The sequence below is a fragment of the Lemur catta genome, chromosome 6, assembly GCF_020740605.2.
Source record: "Lemur catta isolate mLemCat1 chromosome 6, mLemCat1.pri, whole genome shotgun sequence".
In the NCBI taxonomy this organism is placed as follows: Eukaryota; Metazoa; Chordata; class Mammalia; order Primates; family Lemuridae; genus Lemur; species Lemur catta.
Window position 1 is genome coordinate 87,045,522 of NC_059133.1, and position 22,526 is coordinate 87,068,047.

At 42.4% G+C, this 22,526-nt stretch overlaps 1 protein-coding gene across 1 annotated transcript in view; it reads left to right on the forward strand.

Annotated features, from left to right (window-relative positions):
* Positions 1 to 22,526, forward strand: part of GRIN2B (glutamate ionotropic receptor NMDA type subunit 2B) — a 401,817-nt gene that overhangs the window by 288,276 nt on the left and 91,015 nt on the right. The gene's annotated exons all lie outside the window — the stretch shown is intronic.

The window sequence follows — 22,526 nt, forward strand, 5'->3', positions numbered from 1 at the left end:
TGTTTTCGGGGAAGAGTATGTATGTACATTATAATATAATTTGATGAAGAAACCACATCCGTGGTACAATTCAGAAGTCATGTTCTACATAGTATCTGGGGAGCCTTATAAAGACTAATTTATGAGCAAGCAGGTTTAGATTTCTTGTGATTGAAGGGCTGCCATCCAAGGTTTTGCTCCTAATCCCTCCCACTGCCAGCTGGTCACAGTGTTTGAAGTTCCACCACTACAAATTAATTTCTGTGGGTGCCAGACTGCCTAGGTTAAATTTCCAGCTCTGTTACTCACTAACTTGTCTATTTAGGACCTAGGACAAATCTCTTAATTACTCTGTGCCTCGGTTTTGTCATCTGTAAAATGGGAATAATATATTAATATATGTATTTAGAAAGGTGCTTAGCATGTAGTTAGCACTCAGTAAGTATTAGCTTTCATTATTATTCCAGATTCCTAGTTAAATGCAAGTGTTCTTGAGAGTAATGTCATTACCGTTGTTTCAGTAAGTATGTTCTACAGGACACTTGTCCCCTGAGACACTCTGCTGGAAAGTAGTTCTGCAGATAAATACTGTTGGAAGATGCTACATACTGTTTCTCACTTTAGGGGAGTCTCGGGTCATTTTAACATTTGAAAGTTCAGAGATGTCTCATAGCAAAAAACATCTTTAATTTTACTTAATATGGCATTTCCCCAACAGACTTCACCTCTTTGTTCATGGCAATATTTCTGTTCTATGCAAACATGTTGGGAAACTGGTTTAAGACAAGTTCCACAGACTCCACGGGCCCAGTGGCTGAGAACAGGCTTCAGGACGTCAGCGTGGTTCTGACTATAATGGAAACCAAGCTGTATGTTTCTGGGGAGAGTAGCCAGGAAAAGATGCCAGAGGCCAGAAATTCTTAGTCTTGTCACAGAGAGCCCCGGACAGCTAGTTAGGCGAATGCTCACCTGGGAGACTAGGCATGTGTGGCTCAGGCAGTGCAACCCAGGACCTAATTCTTCGAACTGGAAGACCTCAATCTGTCATGTGTTTCCTCTTATCAGGGCACAACCATGAGGCTTAAATTATGCCTGATGTTCTTGATTCAAGTGGCCCTCCCTCCACTGAGCTACCATTTGTGCAGAAACGCTTGTTCCCTGGGCTCCTGCTCTCCACCCTAATCAGGCGGCTTTCACTGCGGTGGTGGAGACATCATCATTTGGGATGTGTTCTGGGCCCCTCGTGTGGAACAGGTACTTCTTTCTGTCTCCAGAAGAGGAGTTATTAATAACTGAGGCTTCATAGGTGGCTCGGAAACATCAAGCTGGGGCAGCTTTTATGCCGTAGACTCGTGATTACTGTCTCAAGCAGGAGGCGTCTCACCACCGTCCTTTCTTAAAGAGACACCACTTGCCCTCATGCTGACTTCTCTTGCTTCGGCCAGAATCTAAGGTCTATGACCCCCGCCCCTTTCCAGAGCTAGACACTTCCTCCTGGGGTTTGGATCTCTTCCCTCCTCAATTCTGCTTGTACGCTAGCTCTTGAATTTATTCTTTACTTTGTATATGATTCAGGAACCATGTGATAATTTTTTAAATGGGCCTCCTCGTCTCTGATGCCTGCCTTTATCCATTCAGAGTATCCCTACGTAAATAAGGCTGCTAGAATGAGCTTCCTAATACACAACTGTCATTGTAATGTTCTTTTTCTGCCCCAAATTGACTCAAGTCTTCTACGGTTTATGGATGGGTCTGGACATAATCCGTTCTTGCGTTCAAGGCTCTCACCTACCTTCTACACTTGTCTTCTCTAACTCATGGTTTCCTGTCTCACCCTCAGGCTACACTGGGCTCCTTTCTGTTCCAAGGATGTGTCCTTGTATGTCCTACCTTTGTACATGTCATGATGTCTATTTTCCTGGAATGAACTGTCCAATTGTAAAAGTCGTAACCATCCTCTGGAACCTAGTTAAAATGTTGCTGCCTCCTTCCCTGATCTTTGACAGAGATACAATCTCTCACTCCCTTGTTTCCTGTAGCTTTTGTCCATGTGTCTATGGCAGCCCTCATCACATCTGCCTCGTGTTAGAGTCGTGCATATGCATGCTTCCAAGGGGCAGAGGCTGTGCTTTGTCTCACTGTGTCCTCTTCCAACCTGGAAGAGTGTATTGCATAGAGCAGTTCCATAAGTATCTGTGGCATGAATGAGAATCATTACATAATAAAAGAGTCCAAAAGCTATCATTAAGAGCCCAAGTGTATGCTATTGCTCTTGATGTAATAGCTGTTATCTGGGGGAGGGGGGATAAAATCTATGTAGATTGAATTTTTATAGATCATACTTCAAATGTACTAAAGAAACTTGCTATTTAAAGGAATTCTGTGGTTAATCTTTTTGTAAAGCATTTTGGGAGGGGTTGAAATCATAGAGTAGAACATTTTCATGTCGACTTGGTTAAACCAGGGAACATTGCAAGACAGATGTTTAGTGTTTGTTGAGTTCATAAAGCCATGCAACACCCCGACCCCCAACTTGGAAGCCCTTCTTCCGGCTCACCTGTGGGCAAGGAGTGGCAGGGGGCAGGCATGGCTCTAGTGCATGGCTGGGATGTGGTGAAATTGCCCCATGGAGAGGTGTGCCTTCCCTTCCACTGTCACCTTGGCTCGCAGATACATTCTCCAGGTGATTAATGCTGCTCCAGTGGGTCCCTGTGGTCCAGGGAGGATTTAGTGTTTGTGAACTCCAGAGAGGCTGGTGAAGATTCTACAGAGAGGAGTTGAACACTGGAAATATGTGCAGGGAAGGAATCTGGATTTGTGGGAAAAACCTGGGCTAAAGGCAGGACTCTCAGCTACCAGTCAGGCCCACTGTCTATCCATGGGACTGGCTCTTTTCACTTTTCTGCATCTTTCTGTCCTCATTTCTAAAATGATGGCATGAGACTAAGACTTCTAGTGCCCTTGCTAATGCTAACATCTGGGATTGCAAATTCACGTTATAAATAAATAGAAGCTTGGAGTGGAAATTGGGGTGGGGGCTGAAGCGTACAGAGGAAGCTTAGTTTGTTTTGAAGGGCAGTAGCTCCCAGGGCATAGTTGTCATTCTTGTCATTTAGGTACATATCGTCTCCCTGGAAAGGCCCTCCTTGATGACCCACACTGAGGTCGGCACCCAGCCACTCCAGCTAACAGTTTATTTTCATTTTCTCCCATACACTTATTATCTGGTGTCCGTCTTACTTGCGTGCTTGTTCATTCATTGCCTGAGTCTTCACACCGGCATGGATGCTTCCTGGGAGCAAGGACCTTGTTCGCCTCCATAATTCTAACCCTTCAGAGAGTGCCTGGCTCAGAGGGACCACTCAGAAGATCATTGTTAAAGAAATGATGAACCCGTGTGCTTAGGAGAGTCAGAATATTGACCAGCAAAGTCACTTCTACCCTAAAATTCCCCATTTAGGCAGAGAGGTTTCCTGGAGAGAGCATGAAAGCAGGTACCCTCCCTGCTCTGGCGTGACAGCCCCAGTGCCAGCACAGACTGGAGGGAAGTTCCACTATGCAGTGGAGGCCTACGCGCGTGAACAGCTTTTAACACGGAGCCTTGGGTTGGGGAAGAGTCATTAAGTTGTTGGTGCAAACCATGTGATGGGATTTCACAATGTCCTTTCAGGTTCTTAAAAGTGGTCCCAAAGTTACTGTCTTATCCACGTGGTTCCTTTGGAAAGAACTGAAGTCAACACAACATAGTCTATGGTTCTGGGAATCAGGAAGAACTGAGTTCACTTCCCCTGCTGCCAATGATCAGCTGTACAGACCTGAGCTAGTGACCCGTTATTACCTGACCCTATGTCCCTTTTGTAAAGTGGGCTTTTACATAAGGCTGCTGTAAAGATTACATGAGATTTTATAGTCAAGCACCAGTTAGGAGTGACTGAAACATAGTCAGTATTCAACAAATGTCAATTGCTAGCCACCACCCTTCTTTTGTAATTTTTTAAGGTAATATTTGCACATGATACAAAGTCAAATGGTACAAAAGGGTATCCAGGAAAAAGAGAGTCCTCTCCTCCTCTGGGATCCTGAGCTCCCCTCTCCACAGCAATGCTGTTCCCAGTTTCTGGAACCCTCCCCAGAGCAATCCTTGTTGCCAATTTCTTACGTATTCTTCTAAAAAGACTGCAAGCATATACAAATTTGGTATATTTACCCAATCTTTTTTTTTTAAAAAAAGACAAATAGTACCTTCACTTGTGAACCTTTAATGAGATCCTACAAAAGTAACCTCTAGAAGGCACAGGCAGCTGGAAGAGCAAAGAGATCTCTGGGCTGGAATTATATTCACAGGAAGCCAAGAACATCTCTCTGGTGTGTAGGACTGTGGAGAAAGACATTTAAGAAGGAATACTGTACACATGCACACACATACACACACACACACATGCAGGCATAGCATGGTGAGTTGGAAAGCGTTAGGAATGGTGAAAAAACCACAGAGTGCGGAGTGGGCTCATCTGCTAGACTCTCTAAGTGGAGGACAGCTGCATAAACTTGCATTAAAAATAGTCTGGCACAGAGATGCTGTTCCAATAAGCTTTAAGGCTTCTGTCTCTATCGGAGCCTCTCATGATTTGCTTCATTGCTACTGCTCTCTGCTTCCATTTAATCGTTTCTAAAATGGGGATAATAAAAATGAAATGCAGTGGGGGTGTGTTCTGAGTAATGACTTCAAGAAATGATGATGGCGCATTTTCAGGCTGTAAGATGTAAACAGACCTTAAAGGGACTGTCTGGGTCAGAATTAAAGGAGAATACATAAGATTTGCATCTCTGCTTGTCTTTTCCCCCAAAAGATAAGAAGTGTGTTTTATAAGCCCACTCCCTCTTCCCTGCCTCCACCTACCAGAAAATGTCCTTCCTCGTGTAGATTAAAACATTTTTAATTTGTCTGGGTCGTTCCCTGGGCTTCCTGAACTTGGTACTGTCTATGGCTTGCGACACTGAGACACCATAGCGACATCCACCCAGATGTGAAAGGCTACGAATGAGAGCTGCCGTGCACCGTTCGGGACCCACGATCCACTTACGAATTAATGGGTGGATCAGTGGGAGGGGGAGGAGGGTGACCAAACTGGGACAGTGGAGGCCCCCGCAAGAGCTGTGGCAGCAACAATATAGTAAGACAGAGTGCTCTGCCAGTACCTGCAACCTGGGCTCGGTAGGACAGAGTAAGGGACACTCTATGTCTCTGGTGACCTCTCGTCCAGGGTAGCACCAACTCCAGGATGTGGAGGCTCTGCGATCCTAGCACCTAAGGATTATACGATCATATTCCACAATGATCAATTTGGAGATATTAATGATATAATAGATGTTGATCACTGTCATGGAAGATATCACTTGAACCTTTTCGACTGACAAAACAGCCTCTCCATCCCCTCACCTGCACGTACATTCACGCACGAACAAACTGACGGACTGCTCATGAAGACAGGAACACACCTGTCTGCCCCTCCACGATGCCTCGGTGCCCGGCATGGTGTGAGGCATCACTGAGGAGCCCAGTAAATACAGTACCTGGTGACTGCCCGAACACACCTGTGCAAACCGTGTTCCACCTCCCAACCTCAGGGGAGAGGCCAGGGAATATCCATGCTCTCTCCAGGCTCCGCAGGGGGGATCTCAGGGGGTGAAACAGAAGCTCCACATGTCGGGGTGTTTGTGCAGGATCTCCTGATACCACCATCTGACAACATGCTATTTTTACCGACTTTGAACTGAGTAGTAATATGCACCGTTGGATTAAGGGATTAGAAAACAGGATCCATGGAGAAAAGCTGTGGGAATTGGGGTTGTTAAGGGGAAGAAGAAAAAGGCAATGAGGTGATGACTTACTCTCTTTAAATGTATGAAGAATCATTGCACCGAGTGTGGAAATCAGCTGTTCACTTTCTCCTCTGAGACAGAGCCAGAGTGAGTGGGCTTAAGATGAAGCAGAGAGGGTTTGTATTAGCCACAGGGAGAATTTCTTAATAGAGAGGAGTGTTGAGTACTAGAACTGTCAACAACACCAGGGGATGACATTGAAAGCCCTCAAAATTGAACATGTCCTTGTCTCTCTGTAATGTGCAGTCCTGTCCAAATGACAATGAGTGAGCTCTATGACTTTCTCCCCTCTCTTCCCCTCCCTTTCCTCCGTCCTCTTCTCCTTCTTTTTTTTCCTTCCTTTCTTCTCTCCTACACATAATTATTAAGCACCTACCATGAGCCAAGGACTGCCCCCACCAAATTAGTATTGTAGTTTTCCTAGTGGCTAGGGAAAAAAAACACCAAGTACATTGCAAAAAGAAAGGTGCTTACTGTGACATTTAACATTTCTATCAACTAAGATGATTTTTCCATCTTACTATTTGATATGGTCTAACATTGGGTTGATACTTTGTGTTCCTTGGTAAGTAAAGACACTACTAACATATGTTTTACTTATGCCAATGTCTTACACACAGGGCCACTGAGTTACATATTTTGGGATGTTTTCCCAAGTTGTGATTATCACAGACCCTCACAAGAAAGTGTTCTCTTGTTCCCTGAGCTCGGAGAGCCTTGGGCACCCTGTTTGCCTACCTACACCCCTTTCCAGGGTTCTGGAAAGATACTATTGGGGGCAGCCCCAGGGTTGGAGGGAGGTGTGCTATTAACCCCTCAAGTCTAAACACTGCTGTAGGCTCAGTCCACAGTGTCAAGCTGCTACCCACATGCACGGTTGTGAAATAACTCAAAGAGCAAGATGTACTGGGAAACTAGACTTTCCAAACATCATTTCAGAAAGGCTGGTTGTCCTCAGGTGCTTGTCGTCAGCCACTGAATGAAAAGGATAAAAGAACAAGATAACCTTGGTTGACTTACTTTTGAAACCTGTGCATGCTGATGGGGAGAAAAAAGCAGAACTGAGCTCATAGATTAAAGTGCTGGCTTAACTTTAGCTTAAGGAAATACAGTTAAAAGAAAAGTGTCCCCAAAGCCAAAAGATGGTTTTCATCCATCTTGTTTAAATTTTATTGAGATTTTTATTTCATGACAGTTATCTGTGGTTGGCCCCCGAATCCTCTGAACTATTTTTCTAATTTATAGGTTATAATGTTTTTTCCAGTAGTGGTATTGAAGAAGAACGCATGGTAGAGAAGTTAGAAGACTCTGTTTATATACAGGTTAAAAACAATGTTTATGACTTTCTTAATATAAAGGTAATTAATATTTATTAAAGACATTTGAGGGTAGGATAAAATAAAGTTCACCCATATCCACACTTAAGAAGAATTAGTTACATTTTTTCTATTTCTTACCAGTGCTATTTCTGTGTATGTTGTGTGTATGTGTGTATAACCGTGTGATATAATAAAATTGGGAACATTAATACACAAATAGTTTACAATCTACCTTTTTCTCTTACTAGGATATAGTGGACATGTTACTATTTTATTAAATATTATTCAAAATCATGAAACTTAATGCCTAATATTCCATTGTAAGGATGTATCAAACTTCTTCAGACTGGTCCCTTAGGATTAGAAATTCATATGTGTGTTAAATAGAGACTCTAGTTCTCACATGAAAATAATTTCAGAGTTGTTGGTCCAACTTTGATGCCATTGCTTTTCAAGGTGAAAAAATTTAGCCACTTTTTTTGTTATCCAATGTCCCTCAATGTTCAAAATGAAAACCCTTCATTTGGGAATTGCTTGGCTTTTATTAATTTAGGAACAACCAGTGGACACGTGTGCAGTTGGTGTGAAAGGATCCCTTTGTTATTTCTGGTCTGCTAGGAGTCTCGGAGTATTTTCTCTTTTTGATCTGCTGATCGAGTGTGCTGCCATCTAACTTTGCTGAGAAATATATTTCTTATCTTTGGCAGGTTCACACAGAGAATGGGGTTGGCCCTGTGTTCTGGGTCTATCTGCATTTTTCATCATCCTGGTTTCCTTTTCTTGAGAGTCGAAGGCTTATGAAATTCAGGCTCATGTTTCCAGGGAACTAGCAAGACTCACGTTTGGTATTGCATCCTTATCCTTTGTTGTGCTATTTCTATTCTCTGGTCTACAAGTAAGCCCAGGAGGGAGAGAACAATGCCCTTCTTCCACCAGTGGGGGCAGCACCTGGCTGACTCACACACAGGCTGATGCACCTCAAGACTGCTGGGCTATTACAGGCTATTATAGCTCTGTGTTATTCTTTTCCTACCTTTAAGTATTTTCCACCAAGCAAGCTACTTCATGCATACATTAATAGCATATTGGCTTTAGCTGAGATATGAAGTTTGACGTTAAAGCTATAATACTTGATTGTCCTTCATATACAAACATGCTTCTATTGATCCAGCACCAGAATATCTTATGCTTTGAGTTTTTTCTGCAGTGATGATGAATTTTTACTAGTCCATTCAGAGTCTCTCTTTCCTCAGTGCCTGTTTATGAGACTGGCTAGGAACAGGGTAAAAGTAACACGTGTACGGGGAGAAAAGCTCTGACCCAGGCACATTAACTCTGCTAAACAGCCCACAGTACAAAGATTTGAAAGGAAATATTGGCCAATAAAGAAAAAACACATTGTCTTTAAGAATGAAAGCCATTAATTAAAAACATGGACATAAATCTCCTACAACAGCTATAGAACTCAGCTCATTTGGGGTGATTTTATATTGTTTTCTATTAGAGTTATTTCTGTTCATAATTTGGCAAATATTTTAGTTTATCGTGATAAAGAGAGATATCTCAGGAGGCTTGCTTGGAAGTACTCCTACTTTCCTTTATCCTTCCCTCTCTGTCCTGTGTCTAGGTGTTGTCCGCTGCTCCTAAAGGTGGCGCACTGCTGGTTTTACAGGTATTGCAGGTCTTGGTTCTGACAGATAAATGTTCTGAAGTTTTAAACTTAAATCTCTTCCAGGGGAACAGTGAAAAGGAAAGTGTGACCCTGAAGGAAGATAAAAGGAGTGCACATAGAAGGCACTCATTGGAGAGAAAATGAGAGACCTCAAGAGGAAAGAAGCCCACTCTCCACTGCCCTGGTTTCCAGGTGCACAACTTGTCCCCATCACACCAGACTTCCCTGGATGGCCTGTCACATTTTCTAGTGCAAGGATTTGGTGTAGGGTATCTTCTGAAGTCATTGTCTTTGGCTATTCCTAAAACAATATGTACTAGTTTTTCTTCATCCATCCCACAGGAAAGAGAATTTGCTGGCAAAAGGACAGAATATTCTCTCGTAGGTAGAATATCTGGTGGCTATTTAAGCTACCTCAGTGTTCTCCAAAAAAAAATTATATTTTTTCTATAGGAGCTTGGAAAGATTTATAAATGTTAGAACAGTCTAGCCTGAGAGTAACGGATGTTAGGAAGATTTGGCTACTGACACGTCTTGCTTTTATATAACACTTTATTAGCAATGCTGTTCATGGAGAACTTTAACATATATGATCCCATTTTGATTCCTATTAAGACTTTGAGAAATACTTGCACATGTAAGTAAATTGAGGCTCACAGATGTCACAAGATTTACCCAAAGTCACACAGCTAAAGAGTGGCAGAGCTGGATGTAGACGTTTACTTCCAGCTCCATTCCTGTCCAGTATACTTTTTGCCTCAACATACACAGTAAAAGAGTAAAACTAGGCCAGTCATGGTGGCTCACACCTGCAATCCCAGCACTTTGGGAGGCCAATGTAGGAGGATCACTTGAGGCCAGGAGCTCAAGACCAGCCTAGGCAACATCATAGTAAGACCCCATCTCTGCAAAAAAAAAAAAAAAAAATACAATGCAAAAAATTAGCCAGCCATGGTGGTGTGCACCTGTAGTCCTAGCAACTCCAGAAGCTGAGACAGGAAGATGGCTTGAGGCCAGGAATTTGAGGTTACAGTGAACTATGATCATCCCATGGCACTCCAGTCTGGGTGATAGCAAGACCTTGTCTTGGAAGGAAGCAAAGGAAGGAAGAAAAGAAAGGCACAGGAGGGAGGAAGGAAGGAAGGGAGAGAAGAAGGAAGGAGGTAAGGAAAGGAAAGGAAAGGAAAGAAAAATCCTAGTACTTTGGGAGGCTGAGGCAGGAGGATCACTTGAGGCCAGAAGTTCAAGACCAGTCTGGGCAACATAGCGAGACCTCATCTCTACAAAAAAGAAAGAAAAAAAAAAGAGTAAAACTATACTAATAGGATCAGATATCAGTGCGGATCATTTTGTAGACTAGAGGGCAATTCATGCTGTGGAAACATGCAGGCCCTGTCACTTAAGAATTTTTAAACTGTGTGTTAAGAAATGGTGCAGCACTAGGGGTGGAGGTGGGGGTGTGGAGGCTGGTCATTTTCCTGAGATTAACAAAAACGGAAGGAAGAAAGGAAGGAAAGGAGAGAGGAAGGGAAAGAAATATAAGGGGAGAAAACTTTCTTGTATCCCCACATAGCTATACTTCCTAACTACCTGTCATGAAACACACGCACACACACACACACACACACACACACACACACACATCTTCTCTTTTCCATTGAGAACAAAGAACCTATCACCCTAATCTATGAGGCTAAAACATGTTTCTTTGAATAACAAAGGCCACAGCTACCTACAGAAATAGCTGTCTAGGTCCTCATTGCATAGAGGGGTTTTTTCTAGGAAACAGTCATTTTCTGCATTAAAAGCTCTTTTAAATGGCAGCCACCATGGCAGTGGCACCGTGGCCCTGCAGCCCCATTGATCAGACATCTGCTGGAGGTGCAGGGAAATGTCGAAACACCAAGGGGAATTTAAAATAACTGACCTACAAAAGAGCTTTTAAATCTTAGTAGGACAGTGACATGAAAATTTAACTTTGCTTTTTATGAAAAAACACAAGCAACCAAATATTTTATGAATTCAACTAAGGTAGAGGAGTTTTGAGATCTCATATAGAAAAAGACAAATTAAACTAGGCTCAGTAAGTTAAAAATATATGCATGTGAAAGAAGTAGGAGCAAAACTCAACAAATAAGAACATTGACCTTTGCCTCATCATTGCCACTTCAGTGCTCCCCCAAGTGTGGCTGTGGGTTTCTGCTCTGGCACAAGAGTTAGGTTAAGAGGGAGGAGCAGTTTTTAATTTAAATAATCATGTATTGATTTTTATAGTTATCTTCTATTTTTGGCAAGGGACACTTGTCTCATATTTGTAGTAATGATATGAATTTTTAATACATTTATTTTTTAAAGGAAAGTTATTTTAAATATTAAATTAAAAGTAGTGTAGATGGTACACTGATGTGACGAAAATTGTTACAGTAGTACTTGAATGACTGAAATTTAGGAGATATTTCCATAGGGCAAAGTGTGCTTCCCACTCCACCCTGGCCCCCAAGTCATAGCATCCAGGGCTGACCTACCTTCCCCTTCTTCTTTTCCTCTTACCTCTCTGCATTTAACTTGCACGCTGGCATAACTACGACTAGCCATTCTCCAGTACCTCTTGCGCTTTTATGTCTGTATGCCTTGCCTCATGCTCTCCCCTTAACCTTGGATTCTTGAACTTGTTTGTCCCTTGAGGCATAGTTTAAAAGGAAGGAGGCACGATATCTTACTCACCTCTGCCTAGCAGAGTGATTGATCCAAAGAAGTGAAAATAGATGCTGCTCCACCTTTCTATTCGTCAGTTTCTTCATCTATAAAATGGGGATAATGATAGTATCCTCCTCAAACTGTTGCTATAAGAATCAAAGTTTTATTCATGTAAAATTATTATTTTTATTTTTTAATTTCACAATATTACAGGGGTACAAATGTTTTGGTTACATGAATTGCTTTTATACAGTTTGAGTCAAAGTTATAAGTGTGTCCATCACCCAGTTTGTGTGCATTGTACCCTAGGTGTGAATTTACCCATCCGCTCCTTCCCCTTCCCACCTGCTTGATTTCTGTTGAGTTTTACTACCATATGTGCATGAGTGTTGATTGATTAGTTCCAATTTAATAGTGAGTATATGTGGTATTTGTTTTTCCATTCTTGCAATACTTCACTTAGAAGAATGGTCTCCAGCTCCATCCAGGTTGTTATGAAAGGTATAGTTCACCATGTTTTTATGGCTCAGTAGTACTGCATGGTATACATATACCACATTTTATTAATCCACTCATGTATTGATGAGCACTTGGGTAGATTCCACATCTTTGTGATTGTGAATTGTGCTGCTATGAACATTTGAGTGCAAGTGTCTTTTTGATACAATGACTCTTTTTCCTTTGGGTAGATGCCCAGTAGTGGGACTGCTGGATCAAATGGTAATTCTACTTTTAGTTCTTTGAGATCTCCATACTACTTTCCATAGAGGTTGTACTAGTTTGCAGTCCCACCAACAGTGTATAAGTGTTCCGCCTCTCTCCACATCCATGCCAGCATCAGTTGTTTTGGGATTTTTTGATAAAAGGCATTCTAACTGGAGTTAGGTGATATCTCATTGTGGTTTTGGTTTGCATTTCCCTGATGATTAGAGATGTTGAGCATTTTTTCATATGTTTATTGGCCATTAGTTTATCTTCTTTTGAAAAGCTTCTGTTCATGTCTTTTGCCCACTTTTTAAGGGGTTATTTGATTTTTTTTCTTGCTAATTTGCTTCAGTTGTTTGTAGATTCTGGTTATCAGTCCTTTATTGGATGTATAGCATGCAAATATTTTCTCCCATTCTGTAGGTTGTCTTTTCTCTATATTGATTATTTCCTTGGCTGTGCAGAAGCTTTTTAACTTGATCAGGTCTCATTTATTTATTTTAGTTGTTGATGTCATTGCCTTTGGGGTCTTCTTCATAAATTCTTTGCCTAGACCAATGTCTATAAGGCCGGTATCTATAATTCATGTAAAATTCTTAGCACGATATCTGACGTGTAGCTAGTCCTATGAACATACTCACTATTCTTTTACTTGAACATATTTTAAACAGATGATGATACAATCGAAATTAGATTCCAGAAAATAAGAAAATAGAGAAAATGACCATACTTATACACGCAAACACACACATAAAAACTAGGTTGGATTTTGGCCTCAGTCACTAAAAGGAAGAAACTAGAACACAGCATATAGATTCCTTGATGAGTGTGATGATAAATTGACAATGAGCAAGCTTTCTTTATTCTAAAATGACTTTTTGCACAGGGATTTTAAAATATTGAGTCTTAATTTATAATAAAATACTGACAAAATCTACAACACAGCACACCAGTCCCTCACCAAGAAATCAAGGGATTAACACCCCCTCCCCGAGCTTAGTTTTTGCACATTGTGGGTTCTTAGTAACTATTAAATGCCAACCCAAACACATTAAATAGTGATAACAGTTTATGAAACCTTGTAGTATGTCCTTGTGCTATTATATTAACTCCTTTGTTTTGGTTTCATTGTAATAAGCCACTACTTTGTGGTTAATAATAAAGAATTGCCAGTCTCCTCTTCATGTCTCCTGTATTCTGCAGCAGATAGATTGCCTCATAACCATTAAAGAAATTCTCCCATGAGGGAAAATGGTTTAATGTCAAAAGACGAGGCCATAGTTAAGGTTGACTATAAAGGGGATGGTGGTAAACTCTGTGTGTGTGTGTGTGTGTGTGTGTGTGTGTGTGTGTGTGTGTGTGAATGACCTTAACATTTGACACCTGAATAGTGTTTTGCAGTTTACATCAGTGGTTCTCAAAGTATGGCCCCTGGATCAAGATCACTGGCATCACCTGGAAACTCAGAAGTGCAAATTCTCAGCCCCAGCTCCAAAGCTCTGGGGATGAGGCTCCCTTATCTGAGTTTTGACCTATAAAGCATGGGGACATTTCCTTTTCACAGGGAGAAGAGAAGTATCTGTTTAACGGATATTTAAAACGTCCACGCTATCATTGTTCTCTGTTCTCATTTTATTTTCCAGTCATTAACTTAAAAATAAAACTGAATCTGTATCCCTTCATAAAGTGGAGGACAGAGCCTGAAGCCCAGTAAGAAAGAGTCAAGGCTCGTCCTGCTCCCTCCTGGAGACTCTCACTTGCCTGGCACCTTCCTGTTACTGCCAAAGAAACACCCTGATATTAGGCTGATTGTCTAGGTTTATTCATTCGGCAAATATTTCCTCATCCCCTGCTAAGTACCAGCCACCATTATAGGCACTGGGGAAACAGGATGGAATGGGACCCACAAGTTCCCTTCCTCAAGAGCTTATGTTTTGATAAGTGGAGTCAGAAAACAAACACATAAACAAATCAATAAATATCCTTTCAGATGGTGCCAAGTACTACTGAGGTGGGAAGACAGGGTGGTGGCTCTCAGCCACTCGATGCCAGCCTTAAAGGGGCTTTTGGAAATGGATTTATTATTTTAAGTAAGTTGCTAGTTAAATTTCTACAGAGTGTGTCCAAAGGCTGTTGTAAGATTTAACTGGCAACTTCCTTAAAGGGAAAAACTTTCCAAATTGTACCCATAGATTCTCTGCTTAAAGTTTATACAGGTACTGTGTCAAGACTACAGACCCACTTCCAAGCCACAGGGGGAATATGGATAGTATTTGATCCTCTGTTTTTTATTTCTTTCTTTCTTTTTTTTTTTTTCATTGCTGATAGGTTTTAGAGAATGGGTATGAATTTTTATCATCTGACACATCAGACTATGAACATTTCAACATTTATGCTTGATTTTTCCAAAGAATCAGGAAGCATTAACCCTCATTGTTTAATAAGAACTGTATTTAATAAGTTACCTACCCTAACCTGCTGTTCTATGTGAGCATGACATCTTTTAGCCTTCTTTCATAGCTATTGTGGAAATGATGTCATTTGTTTAATTATGTTCATTTGACCCTGTAGCATCACAATGCATCACAATGTGATGCTACACAAGGACCTGGTAAGGATGTATAGCAAAGGTCATAAGACATTTTTTTTTTTTTTTTGAGACAGAGTCTTGTTCTGTTGTCCAGGCTAGAGCATCGTGGTGTCAGCATAGTTCATAGAAACCTCAAATTCCTGGGCTCAAGTGATCCTCCTGCCTCAGCCTCCTGAGTAGCTGGGACTACAGGGGCATGCCACCACGCCCAGCTAATTTTTTTATTTTTAGTAGAGACAGGGTCTCGCTCTTGCTCAGGCTGGTCTCAAACTCCTGAGCTCAAGTGATCCTCCCGCCTTGGCCTCCCAGAGTGCTAGGATTACAGGTGTAAGCCACTGTGCCTGGCTATCATAAGGCTTTTATGACAGTCCACAGACTACTTTTGGATCATGGAAATGTCCTATATGGCCTAAAGGAGGTATTTAAAGATTAAATTGGTTTCAAGCACTTAAAAAAATTCAGATTCCCATAGAACTCCAGATTTGTGGATTTCCTGAAAAAAAATCAGAAGATTAGCAACACTGGGCTCTCATTGCTCTGGGGCTGAGGGCAACAGCCTGCTTTAGATGGAATACAGGCTCTCAAGTTCAACACAGCCCCCCAAGGGTTCCTCCCCTTTCATTAACTATGTACCTAACACCTTCAGGCATTGGAGTTTGCAACTCCCACAACAGGGATGAGCTCAGAAAAGATTTAGTTCCTGCCTAAAATATAAAATGTATTAGAAATAGGTAGATTCAGGATTAAGGCATTGGATATTTCTGGGGCAGACACAGCCTTTTGAATGCTTGGTGCAGTTCACCCTGGGGTCTCTAGGGGGCAGCTGAGAATTTTGAGCACGGCCTTGAGGGGCGCGATCCACCGAGCGGTCCTGTGTTGTGCTGGATCCCCGCGTTCACCTTACACTTGCAGAAGGCAAAAGACACTACTTGTCTGAAGGGTTTTCTATTTGTCAAACAATGAAATACACAAATATCAACTTTTAATGCCTTAAAAAGTTTTAGGCGTACGAAGAGTGGGAATTTTTTTTTTTTTTTTCTTGGCAGAGTAACAAATAATCCTGCTGGGAGGAATGCCTGGAAAGGCTTCCTGGTCGTGAGCTTTAAGGGGAATTTGAGTGATCCAAGGGCATTTACCCAGCAAAGAACCGGGAAGGGTTCAGCAGGGGAAAAGCGCAGCCAGAGGACCAGGAGGATGAAGGAAAGGAGGGGGAAATGAGAGGAAACGGACGTGGAATAGGAGAAGCTGGAATTAGAAATGAAGACAGGGGCAAAATGTCTTGAATGGAAGAACAGGAAACTGACAGGGATTAAAGAGAGAACAACATAGGTTAAATGCAGAGAGAGAGCAAGATGATTTCCACTCGTGCTATTCTTGCTAAGAGAGAGAAGAAAGGCAGAGTCAAGAAAAGAGGTTGACGTTGTCCAGGCAAAAGAGCTAAACTCGGATGAGACTTTGAGCATTCGGGGTAGAAGGAAAGCAAAGTTAATAATGGCGGTAATTATACATGTGTCTTTATATTTGTGCAAGTGCTAAATAAGGAAGTAAGGGGAGTGCTCAGTCTCTTTCTGCCCTGGGCACATGGTAGTTTAGATTTCCCCCCACTCCACCCCAGAAGTTAGAAACACTCAATCTCAGAATGGAATTTCCTAATCAGAGAACGACAATGGCTGTATAGCATTTTTCTGCTCTGCAAAGGTCAGATAAACCTCTTCTTCTTTGATCCCCATTGGCATTTCCGCTTCCCATGTGAAAGGAGAATCTCAAATTACGTAAGGAGGAGGCTGTATCCAGAGTTATCACTTCTTTTATCAGTTAGCTTCAGTTCAATTCAACAAACAAACTGAAGGGCTTCGCTAGGAAGGGCCCTGGGCTAGGTGCTAAGAGGGAAGTCAAGGTAAATAAGAAATATACCCTCTTAACAGAGGGGATAAGAAAATTGCACAGGTATGATGCAGGAAGTAACGTGATGTGCTATATAGCCACTAAGGTGACCCCCAAAGATCTGCACCTCCTGGTGGCCACGCCTGTGTGTCATCCCCTTCCCTCCGAGTGTGGGCTGCAGTTAGCAACTCGATTATTAGGAATAGACTAGGACAGAAGTGATGAGATGTCACTTTTGAAATGAGCATATAAAAAACCCAGCTTCTGCATGGGGACCCTCCCTCCCTTTCTCACGGATCCCTTGCTCCAAAGGAAGCTAGACGCCTTGTTGTGAGCAACCTTGCCCAGGTGGCAAGGAACTAATGTCTCCGACCAAAAACCAGCGAGAACCTCCTGAGCCCTGCCAACTGCCATGTAGCTGCATATAAAACCATGAACCAGAGACCCAGCTACGGTGTGTCTGGATCCCCAACCCACAGAAACTGTGGGATGATAAATATTTATGCTTTAGGCCACTAAGTCTTATGGTAACTTTTTACACAGCAGTAAATAACTAATAAATGATAGGGCAAAGGGCTTATAAAAGGAAATTACATATTAGGTTAAGGGAATCAGGAAGAGTTTTGAGAACATGATTTTACTGATGGGCATTAGATAACGGGAAATTTTTAGAGGTGGATACTGAAATTGAGAATGCTATTTCAAGAAGAGGGAGGAACAAGTGAAGTATAATGTCTGCTCATAGAATAACAGGTTTTTAAATTTGTCTAGATGATAGGTACAAATAAGGAGCTAGAGAGACATCTTTAAAGGAAGATTGGGCCTAAAGGCCATTAGAAGCAAAGATAATAGGAAACCATGAAACGTTTGTGAGAGGGAGAGTGATGTGATTGTGATGACTCTTCAGAAAATTCCATCTGGCCGCTGTGCTGGGCTGTGCAGACTCAGGTACCGGCAGGACGACCACAGTCACCTAATGCTCACGTGAACCTGGACAGACATGGTGCTGGTGGGCACAGGGAGCAGAGGGGGCACAAGGATGCTGGCAGAGCTGGCATGATCTGCAACCTACCGGGGAGCCGAGACACAGACCATCGGAGAGCTGAACCGCAGGGAATGGGATGTTTATAGGACATTGCGACATCAAAATGAGGAACCAATTTGTGATGGGGGAAGGGATTTCATGGGTTAATTCTGAGTTGTTGGATCAGGAGGGGAGTGGGAATGTCAATCTGTGGTTCTGGTGGGAAGATACCACTAACAGTGCAAGACAGAGGGATGTTCTCCATGGAGGTGATAACTGAAGGCCAGGGATACGATGAGTTTCTGAGGAGAGCAGAGGATGAGGGAAGAGGACCAAGGACTTGAGCTAGGGGACACCCCTCTAGCTGGGTACAGGGTGGAGAAGGGAGGAGAATCAGCAAAGGAAGGGAGAAGTAGTCTCACCCAGGAGGTGAGAGGAGGGCCAGGAGAGCATCGCAGCAAGGGAAGGGCAGGCAACTTTGAGGAGGAGAGGAGGGGATGACATATGCCTTAATGAAGGTTCTCATTCACAGTTATCCGGATGGATTGCCTTGCCAGGCCCCGCCCCCTCAGAAATAGACAGAGCCAGGCAGTCACAGAGCAATGTGGTCTTGTTCTTTCACTCCTTGGTTGAAACTCAGGCATTAGGGTTTTTCTTGAAAATTTGAGGAGTGGGTAGACACAGAGATATTTTTATCCAAATATGAGTCCTTGTTTTTCTTCCATAATGGACCTCTGTGCTGCAAATCTGTATTTTTATTCTCTGGGTGAATTATTGGCCACTTAAAAGACTGCGTAATTGTAAGACCATAAAGGAGTAAAACACCTTAAGCTGTGGTTTGAAATGTATTCTGTACTGTCATGAGGATCTTTCTCAGAGCCTGAGGACTCCTGTTCCATTTGGAATAATAAACCTCTCTTTTATGTAATAATATTTGTTATTTGTGTCTGATGCCAAAACTATAGTAATCACTTATTAAGGAAAAGTTAATAAAACAGAGAAAGGATGAAGAAGAAAACAAAATTCACCCTAAATTCTACCACCCGGAGATAGTTTATGTTTTGATTTCTATCACTTCAATCTTTTTTCTTTTATGTCCTTATATATTATAAATGTGTTTTATAAAACTATATGGGCATATTTTTATAAAATTGGGATAGTATTATACATCCTGTTTTATAATCTACATTTTCCTTTAACGGTATGTTTGAATAGTGTGTCATAAATATATCATTAAAATATATAGACTATCCATTTATCTATTATTAAAATATATCAAATATCTCTCCATTAATCTCTTTATATTTATGTACTTATCAGATGAGACATCAATCCCTGCCCCTGAAACACCAACAGGTGTCTCAGAGAGCGCCAGGACACCGGCCAGTGCTGGCTGTCCCCACATTGCTAACCTGAACTCTGCTCCTTCTCCAAGCAAGCAAAGCCCTCCTGGGACTGGCATTATAGTTGCAAATATGTCTCCTGGTGCTCTCCCTAAATGCCTTTTTAAACATGTTTAATAATAGATGGGCACCTGGGTACTTCTTCTTGAAGGAGAGCTCAAGCAGCCTTTGGAACATGAAAAAGCTATTTGGCCCTTAAGAGCTGATTCTTGGAACATCCCCAATTCCCCAGGATGCCATTTAGTCACCACTCGCTCCAAGACAGTGGTGAGTGGTTTTCCTGGTGAATTTTGTTTGGCTCCGTTTCCTCTTCACCTCACTTTTTCAATTCTGGTCTCAACTTTCCCTGGATCCTTGCAGCCAGTCATCTGACACAGATGTCCCCAGTCCCCTCCTCTGCCTTCTCGCCCTGCTCTGGCTCTCCTCAGTGCCGTGTGACTCAAGCAAGATGTCTACACTTGATGTGGTGTGATTGATTCCTTTTTCTGAGTCCCAGTGTCCTAGTAATAGGTGAGTTGCTTTCCCTTGGCTTATCATGTCTTGGCTGTGCCATCAATCTATTGGGTGACCTTGGGCAAGTCACAAAATGTCCCCAGGCTTCAGTGTCCATGTCTATAAAATAAGATGTTTGCATTAAATCCTTAAGGTCCCTTACAGTGCAAACAATCTGTGGTTTGAGGTACAAGTTTAGATTTTCCACAGCGTTCTAACTATGGCATATTTTTAGTGACATCTATTTATTCATTAATTAGTTATAAGAATTGCTTAATTTTAGAACTTGATTTCTTTGAGGGGGCAGCTCAGGCATTTGGTTCCATGGACTTTGCTAATAACTACCTTCTGGGAAGGATGCTTAGAAGGGAGGTAGAATTTTTCCACTATCCTGTTCCTTCTGCCTTTTTAGTAATTTACAGTAATAACAATCTAGAGCATTCGTCTTCATACGTTGCTACTGAGCAATCAGAGAAAAACCTTTGGTAACCTTTGACTTGTATACTCAGACCCTTTGCATCCCCTTCGTGAAACAGATAGTGGTGACTGGAGTCAGGTGTTGCCACCTGCAATTGGTGTGTCATTGGTGTGTCCTACCCCACTGAGGAACAGTCTCGCTTTTTGTTTGTTTTATTCTGTGGTTCTGGGTATTTGTTTTACAACTGATCATTTGTCTCTTTCCCTGGGATCTCTTTCTTCAAAATTAGAAATCTAATTTATAAGGGAGGCCCAGTGGTAATTTTTTTCCTTTTTATATATTTTGAAATCATTATTGTATTCTAGAACTAAATCCTATGTTCACACTCTGTTAACCATCCATTCAACAAACGTTTAATGCGTTCCTATAATGCATTAGATTCTATTCTCCAAGAAAGGAGTACGAGGAAGATGAGCAGAGAAAACTGGCAGGTGAAGAGAGGAAGAGAGCAGGTGCAGGAGGGCACCGCGGGAGAAGCTAGGAGGGGTGGAGGTGGGGTTTTCTCGGAAGGGGTAAGCAGCAGTATAGGCTCCGCCTGGGGCAGAAGGCAGAGGACAGGAAAGGAGAGGAATCAGAAGATTTAGGGAGGCAACACCCTGGCTTGTGCCAATTCTTCTTGTAAAGAAGATTCTCTAAGGCAGTAGGAGCCTGACTGACAGATAACAGTGTTAGTAATAGCTAACACTTGAGTATGCCCGCAGTTTGTCAGTGTTTATGTGTCAGGCACTGTTCAAAGCAGATCACTTACATCAACTCATATTAATCCTCACAACATCCCTGTGGAGTCAGTTTTTAAGATGAAAAAAACAAACACAAGCCAAAAACATGAGGCCCAGAGAGGTTTAGTGACTTTGCAAAGGACACAGCTAGTAGGTGGAGGAACCAGGGTTTGAACCATGCAGTCAAATGCCAGAGACCATACTGACCCCCCCCACACACACACACACCACTGAACGTATCAATGACACAGAGAAAGGTCTGGTCCCGTTCATGTCCTGCCAGGGACACGGTGTGCATTAACACTCAACCGCGGCCAAACTTCCTAATGCCTGTTTCCCTTCTCGGTCATTTCTTGCTGCTCTAAAATTCAAGCCTCCTGCTCAACGTTTGACAGATGTAGGAATGTGGCCAGCATTCGTGCTTTCGCCTCGGGCATGGCTTATGTATCATTGTTACTGGTTGGACTGGGTGGCTCTATTCTGGGCCCAGGCAGGCTAGGAGAAGGATCCTGAGAAAAGACATCTTGTTTGACCCGTTGGTTTGCCGGTATTTAGAAAGATGTATAAGAATTATGTGGCTTTTGAATACCTTTGGGTATACTGTGCCTGGTGGTTTTTCTCATCTGAATGGTGATTCAAAATGATGTGCACCTACCACCTCCTAAATTCTAACCTCTCTGGCTATCTCAAAAGTGTAGCCCAACTAAACGTGCAAAAACAACTGGCCCAGCCCAGGGGATTACGAATTTATTTCTTTACTCACAGGGAGGAGGCTGTGGGAGATGCATTTTTCAATCCCATTTCTTCAGTTAACATATTTTATCTTGTTGTCCTGGATTCCTGTCCACTGTGACACTTGTAAGCCTCTGTTTCTACCATTTGTAAAACCTTTAAGAAAGTCACCAGAGCCTGGGACAGAACATCATCCTCAGCCCGAAAGCTGTTCTGAATCAAACCTTAGATGTGGCTTTGCAGAACTAGAGGCCAATCAGGCTTTTTTTCATTATAATTGCCACTGTGACGGGCAGGCAGGGACCCCAGGACCTTAGTTATCTGGACAATACCAGCCCAGAAGAGCAAAACATACCAGCAGCATGGCCAGAACTGGACGCCAGAGCTTTTAGCAGTTTCAGCTCTGAGAGAGAACAGAGTCAGCACTTGTTCGCAAGAACTTGGTCAAAGTACACTGTCAGAAACAGAACCAGTTGGCTCGTTGGCAGCTGGCAGCTGGGGGAGCCCATGGTGAGAACGCTCTTTGTGTCTTTGCACTGGCCTCACCCACCAAGGCTATTGTCCCAGCGTTAAGCAGACACCATGAGACCTGAAGAGTCAGCAGCGGATTTCGTAAAAGACGAGCTTCATGTCAAGATGCTTACTTTGGTCTTTCATGTATAAACAAGCAAGCGGGATTAGTTAACCACTGTCAGGGTCTTTCATTTTTCTGTTTCCCGCTTACATCTCAACATTTACACATTGTCAAATATTTTCTTAGAGCTTCTCTGCAGAGAACCCAGGGAAGCTTTTTTTCCCCTTGTCGCCTCCTCCTCTTTCTTTCTATCCAGCCCTGCAGTGAGCTTCTCATTGCACCTCTTATCATGATAATTCCAGAAATAACATCTACCTTTTCTATCCCGCCTTTTATCTGAGGATTCCCATCGAGCCACTCCGCAGCGAGGGCTGC